Genomic DNA, 8,070 nt, shown 5'->3' with positions numbered 1-8,070 from the left:
GCCAAACAGAAAAGCATCTCCCATCTCACTTCAAAACCCACAGTTTCTCTCTGTACAAGCAGGCCTTTATTCTCCATAATTACTCCTTGACACACACACACACACACATATACACACACACACACATACACGCATCAATATGTTATACATGAATATATGAAATAATTGCATGCACTGATCACAAAAACATTATCATATAAAAGCGCACACGCTGAAATATCTTATATGTAATGTTAATTATTTAATCACATGCATGCAACTATTATGGTATGTTTATGTTCCCCTGTATGATGTCTGCAGACCTAGCCGTGTGGCCAGTGACCACAGGTGAACTGATTTAACCCACATATTATAGGAACAGCTGTCTCACCACATGTGTTAACAACCTAATTCACTGTAAGCCCTTCAACAAGAGGTATTATAGGGAAAGGGTCCGTCAGACAAAGGCAGCGCAGGCACAAAGAGTGTGCTGTCACACAGAGCGCAGTATCACCGACACTGTCTGTCACTATTTCACCGAGCAATTTAAACTCCACCGAGCTTGTTAGCCTCGTCCCAGCCTCTGCAGTCACTCTGCTCTTTGTGTGTCATTGTGTGGGAGGATAATCCAGACTGGCTCACTGGTCCTCACTATCATCATCATACATGTGACGACAACACAGGGTTAGGTGTGAATGGATGGAAGGAGTGATCCAACAGATTAAAAAGGAGAGATACTGTAGATAGACAGATAGACAGATAGACAGAAAGATAGATAGATAGATAGATAGTTTAGCAAACTTTAAGCTGATAGATAGATAGATAGATAGATAGATAGATAGATAGATAGATAGATAGATAGATAGATAGATAGATAGATGGAAGGATAGATAGATATCATCCATCCAAACACAAAGATGATCCTCTCTTCTCTCTGCTCAGCTTGTAGTAAGTCTGTGTGTTGGAATGACACACAAACACACACGCACAGAGGAACAAAGGCTGCTGGCAGCATGAGCTGTGGTGTTAGAGTTGTATGTGTGTGAGTGTTTGTCAGTGATGGGGGGGCACATGGTCTTTGGTGGGAGTGGGGTGTTTGTGTGTGTGTGTGTGTGTGTGTGTGTGACAGGGGGAGGTTGAAGCTCCATATGGGCACTCCACCCAACGCATCACCCCCACCCCCACCCCCAACTCCCCCTGCAAACAGGCAGATGTCAAATGGGACGTGCCTCCCCGAGGGGGCACAGGGTCACACTGCACAGGCCTAAATAACAGAACAGGAGGGACAGAGGGAGAAATGCCTTCCTGGCAAAATACCCCCACCCTGAAACACAGCAGAGGAGATGCACACACACACACACACACACACATACACACGCTACCAGGAAAAAAAAGCTGCTGCTACAAACATACCAACACACAGAGACCGGCACACAATAAAAACACAAACTGCTACAGCGTATTACAGCCACGCGCTAAACTGACTGATACATTTTCCTTGGAAAACTCCTTTGAGTTTGAGCCTAATTTCCCCCCCACAATTTAAAAACAGAAGCAAGTTGCAGCCACGTATCATCACTCTGTAGATAATGAAGGGCAACTTTGTTCAAGACAGAAGCTCAGCTGCAGTTGTTGCCATTTTATTTCATGTTATCTTGTGTTGTGTTTACAAGATACGATATGATACAATGCCATGTCAATTGTTCGTCTAATTTGTTTGCAAACAGACGTTTTTCAAATAGTATCAGTATTGTTGTTGTTATTGCACAGTAGTGTGTATAAGGTGTGTGATCTCAGTGCAGATATGTTTATGATCAGTGTTTTATAAAGTACCTTAAAGGGATACTGGAGTAAGAGTACAAGTATCTTACCAGAAAATGACTTTGGTAGAAGTTGAAGTCACGTTTTTAAAGTATTTATTGTCCTAAAATATATGACATTAACTACTTAAGTATCAAAAGTAATTTTCCTGATATAAAATTTGAGGAGTACTGACTGAGCCATGGTGGCTCAGGAGTAGGGTGAGTTGTCTTTCAGCTGGAAGGTTATGGGTTCAATTCCTGGCTCTGCTAGTCTATATGTGTCCTTGAGCGAAGATACTTAACCCCATGTTGAAGCGTGTGAATGGGTGAAAACTATAGTGTAAAGCGACTCATCAAGGCTCTATATAAATACAGACCATAATACCAACTCTTCTTCTGATTTTTTTTGGTTAGTAACAAAGATAGTGCGAGGAAGTAGAGTAAAAGCTGCTACAAGTAAAAATATAATAGTAGTATAATAACACAGTACTTAAGTACTACAGTAACAAAGTATTTGTACATTCTGCGTCTGTTAGCCGCTGCACGCTGACATCTTCGAATCTAAAAACCCTGGGTATTAAAGCCTTCGTGACATCAGCATGTAGTATCAAACTGAATGAACTAACTGTGCCTAATAAACTGGCAACTTCAGTGTATCTGAGTATAGATATAATGATTGTTGTGTGTTTGTCTGTCAGACTGAAGCTGAATGTGTGAGTCTGTAATGACGGGAGATGCAACTCAAGGACAGGTGTCAGTTGTTGCTCTGTGTGTGCGCGTGTGTGTGTGTGTGTGTGTTTAAGACTGCAGCCCATACCTCTACACACACACACACACACACACACTCAGGCTGTCCTCTGTGTACTGAGCTCTGAATGGTTACGCCCGCAGGGCAGGAGTAAGGTTACTTTGCATACTGCACTTACAGCTCCCTTTACCACTGGGGTATAAAATGGATTTGAATGAGAAAAAGGGGAACGGTGGGTGGAAGGAGGAGGGGCGGGGACCCTTTGTGTAACAGGAGGTCTGCTGCTGCTGCTCTGGCATGGCTATGGAGATGGTGGAGAGGGGTCACTCTCCCTGCTCTCCCTCCCTCTGTTTCTTTACTATAGGCTGGCTACTCTGGCTCTCCTCCTCATCCTCCCTCCCTCCATCCATCCCTTCCTCCCCATTAGCATAGCAGCTGCCTGATACAGGCCGTAGGGTGGGGAATGGCCAGGTTGCTGCGTGCATATGTGTGTGTGAGGGTGTTTTGTGGAGGGAGGGATGTTGTGGGGGGTTGGGGAGGGGGGTGGTGTAGGGGTTGCAGGGTCCAGTCAATGGCGGTCCGTCTGGCTGGTGAATAGCGACTAAAGCAGGCCCCAGCAAGTGAGACAAAAGAGCCAGGAGGGAGGGGACGGGGTCGGGGTGTGTGAGGGAGCTGGAAGGAGGAGGGGAGGGGTGAAAGAATGAGGCAGTGAATGGAGCGCCTTGTCACTAGCGCTATGGAAAAGAAGCACAGAATGAACTGGGAGAATGAAAGAAAAGTTCAAAAAGGAGCGGAGGGCAAGGAAAAGACTGGCCCGACCACCTGTCTCTCTCTCTTTCTCTCTCTCACTCACTTTTACTCACCCCTCCTTACTCACAGGCAGACTTTGTGGAGGGGAGGGAGAGGGGGAGAGGGTGTGATCAGTGGATGTGTTTAGTGACAGGCATGTTTTTATTTTTCAGGGAGACTGTGCAGGATCAGCAGGATTGTGGTTGCTCATTGTCATTCACCAGAACCACGGCCAACTGCCACCAATCCGTCACGTAAGAGCGAGAGCTGGTGGCTTTTAAATCTGTGTTTGCAGCATAAATAAATGAGTTAGGAAATGATATAGAAACCGGTCGTTGTTGCCAACATAACAAATAAATCAGATCCAAACCATCACCAAACCTGTCCTGATCGAGGGAGGGGAAATAGAAAGCAAAACCTCATAATTTATGTGTAATTTATACCAGATTATTACATATAATTTGTAGAAAAGTGAAGATGAAGTGATAAAAGCGACTTCAGTGGATTAAAGCATGCCTAGGTAACAAAGTCAGTTGGTGACTTCTGACGACGTCCTGTGCCCATTTGTTAAATTCTGAACTTCATTCAATATCTAGATTAGATGTCTCAGATTAAGAATGTAATCACTTTCAGAGAAGGAGAATAACGTGCATTTGTTTGAACTTTGCAACGGTTCACGCGACAGACCATCAGTGCATTAAATCACATTGAATTATTGTGTTCGTCTGACTGGAACCATACTTTTAAAATACATAGTAAAATTGTATTAAATCACATTTCTCAGCATAACACCCATATAATGCGATTCTGTTGGACCAGAGTCGGACTCAATCCGGTCTGTCTGGCTACTCTACTCTGCGCACTTCAGTTCTGAGGCTGAAAGTGTGAGTATTTTCAAGTAATCAAGTAAAGTAAGTAAAGACCGAACCAAGTCGCATTATTGAAGGCCAAGTTTCATGTTTACAATCTAAGGTCATCTGGGTGTAATGTGAAGGACAAAGGAGCAACCACATTGTGAAGCCTGGTTCTTGATAGTGGAACGACTGTTTAACGTTTCTCTTAGTTCCTCTTTATGTGGCTGTCATCACTCAACACTTTCCCGCAGCAATCATGTCAGTGCAACAGCCACTTTGAGGAAGTCACTCTCGCGGGGATCTCACAATCACAGCTTGTGTCATTGTCGCACACGGGCTGCCTTTTTGCAAATATGCCCAACCGACTTAACGTGTGTTCTACACGTGTTACCACATGTTCTGTTAATCTCTCGCATCTCAAAAGACGCAGAGACTTGGCGCGTAGCCCTTCAAAATGTGAGCTTGGGTATGAATATTTGATGAGCCGCTGACTTAACGGTCTTTTGAGCAGAGATGAAAGATAATCTACCAGATGCTCTCGATTGCAGCTGCTGTTACATCAACGTTCCAGACACAATTTAAACTGTGAAACACATACACAGGAATGTGAGTGTGTGCCAGTTTGGCCCGCGTTTCACTCTAACCAAGTGATTTCTGATGCCGCTTTGTCAGGACGCAGTTTCGACAAACAACTCTTCAGTCGATATTTCTGTCTCCTCGGCAAAAATTCCTCCCCAAAATGCCTTGTATTGTCTGCCGCACGAAAGCAGGCAGCTCCATGCGAGAGAGAAAAAAAAGCCAGACCAAGACGAGCAAGGGGAAGCCAAGGCACATGAAGAACCTATTAGGGGGCCTAGCAGCCAGCAGCAACCCTGGGAGGCCTGCCAACTCAGTGTGTGAACAATGGGAACCCAGCTCAACAAAAACATCCTGCAGAAGTGAGAGACTGCGAGGGAGGGAGGGAGGGAGGGAGAGAGGGATAAGCAAGCAGCAAGCCAGATAGCTCGTTTGGCCCGCCATGGTATCAAAACACAGAGGGGCTTGCAGTTTATAGGAGCTAACTTCCCTGGTGTTGCGTTTGTATCTGACAAAGACACACACGAGCTCGGTGCACTTGATGTGGTCAGCGCTGAGGTCATAGATGGTTCAAGCTGCAGCCCACGAGAGAGCGGCTTTGACAGTTGCTCTAACAATAGCACCAACTTTCACAAAATAAAATAAAAAAGAAAGAATCAGAACTTCAAGTTCATGCCACTGTTGCAGTGCACTGCTGCAGGTTGACACCCAGTTGTTGTTGCAACGTGAGCAGGAGTGGCATGTACTGTGGAAAGACGTGAAGACATACTGCTTTTCCCACGATCCTCGCACACAGTCATGCAACATCATCGCTTTTTTTTGTGAAACAGGGAGAGCGTGACTCAGTCCCAGGTGCTGAGACTTGGGAGGAAATCTCTCTAAAAAAAAGTATGATCACGGAATTCACAGTAAAGAGGAATTCAACTAAAACTGTTAAAGTTCACTGACAGGCCTCACCTGACCTATTACAATATTGAATGTTGCTCTTAAAGCATTCTTCAGTGAGGACACTCAGAGACTTCAACTCTAACCAACAAACATGGCTTTAAAAACAGTTCTGCTGCTTTTTTCTTGCAGTTAGAATCGTCTTTTTCTGACTGGAAAGGATTGTAAAATCTTCACGATCTCTCTTCCATAGAATCTACATTTCTATCCCATCAGTACTCTTGTGTACAGCTACATATTTGGATTTTTGATCAAGGCAGCAGTGGATGATAAAGTTCTGTATGTAACTTTTTTTTGTTATTATTATAAATTATTTTACTTTGGTGCAGGGAGTGAGCAGCTCACAAAGTGTAGTTTTAAGTCAGAACTGTCTGTCTAATGTCAAGATAAAGTGGCAAACAGTCCTATGGATATCATAGACGTGAGCAGGTCTACATTTTATGTTTTGTTATACTTTCTATAAAATGTGTTGGTTTTGACCCCTCCGTGTTCCCTCATAGCAGCCGATATACACATCAGCACCTCATACACATGAACTAGCCACTTGAAAGTGCACATTTCACAAGGATACAACATCACATACAACATAATCACAAGCAAAGCAGGAGCCATGGGCAGCTCTTTCTTTTGTAGAGGAAAAATAATAAATAAAAGTCAGAAATACTAACAGTCGAGTGCATACAGGAGCAAAACAGGCATCCGAAATGTAATGCAGTGCTTGTGCACAAGCGAGGAGTGTGTGTTAGGAGGTTTTTAGAGTGTGGGGGTAACATAAAACCAGCTCTCCCACAACAGACACAGGGGAGGGGACCCTTCTTTAAAACTGAGCCTACCCACAATGCACCGGGCTCTTTTATCCCGGCAGTGAAAGGATGAGGCCAGATGAATGACAAAGGGAGAGAATGGGGATCTGGGTTGGGCCCGGCTTGGAAAACAGGGAGGGAATAGAGAGAGAGAGAGAGAGAGAGAGAGAGAGAGAGAGAGGGTGGGGGTGTGTTTCCCAAACCAACTTTTTTATATGAAAATGCAACTTGTGCTTTGGAGATAAGAAATGTATGCGTACACAGCAGATTTGAGTTTAATGATTTCTTTACTGGCTTGTACACAAACGTACAAAAATAATACAGCACTCATCTCCACATGACGTCACGCCGTCATCATCACAGTGTTACAAACGTTCAAAAAAAATAAAAAGAATACAAACAGACAAATGGACAAAAAAACAAACAAAAAAACAAACAAAAAAAACATGATGGAACATCTGCATCACTCTGCCGTTTCCCCCCTTGCTTGAAATGAAGCAAGACCAGAAAACACAACTTGGTCCAAATAAGTCAGCACTTTAATTTTTATTAAAAAAAAAAAATCATCTTACTCATGTACACCAATCCGGCCGCTGGCTCCTTACGTCATAAATGTTATGACCCTGGAAAAACCAAGCGACCACACACAACCGTGCAATTTTTAATCTTGTTACAATGATCTTACCATCAAATGTATTATTCCCCTTTCAAAAAAAAACAGGAAGACAGCACTTCAGAAAAGAAAGTGCCCCGAGACATCATCATCATCATCAGTGTCGATATATATATCCATATGTATATATATACACACACCCACATCACAGAGATACACGCATCTTTGTTTCTTCCACAAAGTGACACAACACATTTAGACATCATCACCTGGAGCATTATATTTATACAATAGTATTTTTTTTTTGTGGTGTTTGTTTATTTTCTTTTTTCCCCCCCTCATTTGGGGGAAAAAAAAACAACAACTTAATGTCGACACATAAAAGCCAACGTTTCAACAACACAGTCATCATCAGTGCAATATTCAACCAAAAAAAAAACAAAACAAAACAAAGAAAAAACATCAAGTTTAAGACAAGCGATGCATATTTCATGTTGTTGCCTGATACCAATCTATACCTTGATGTCGTGGATCTATCGCTTCAGTTGCTTTGATTTGTTGTTGTTTGTGGAGTTAAAATGGGAAGTTTGTAAATTAATAACGGCCTCATGAGAAACACACACTCACAAACTCACACACACACACACACACACACACTTCTGATATAAAAAAACAGCTTCTCATGAGGTGAACCTGTGCTGCTGTGAAGCTTCTGTACAACTGTTGGCCACTCAAGCAGTCGGCTTTAAAAACAATAACATCAACATCAACCACAACACAAAAAATGAAACATACAAGCAGCATTGATGCAAATGTTAGGGTGCCATGACTTTTCAAAAAAAAAATGCAGCAGGCAAGTTTATGAAGGAACCAATTTCTCTTTTAACTTATATGTTTTCACTGTGTTCTCCTGCAACAGTCATGTGATCTTCATCGTCCAACAGTATTAGGGTCCTGCTCA

The sequence above is a fragment of the Solea senegalensis genome, linkage group LG21 (genome assembly GCF_019176455.1).
Source record: "Solea senegalensis isolate Sse05_10M linkage group LG21, IFAPA_SoseM_1, whole genome shotgun sequence".
Classification (NCBI taxonomy): Eukaryota; Metazoa; Chordata; class Actinopteri; order Pleuronectiformes; family Soleidae; genus Solea; species Solea senegalensis.
Note: the sequence above shows the minus strand (reverse complement) of the source record.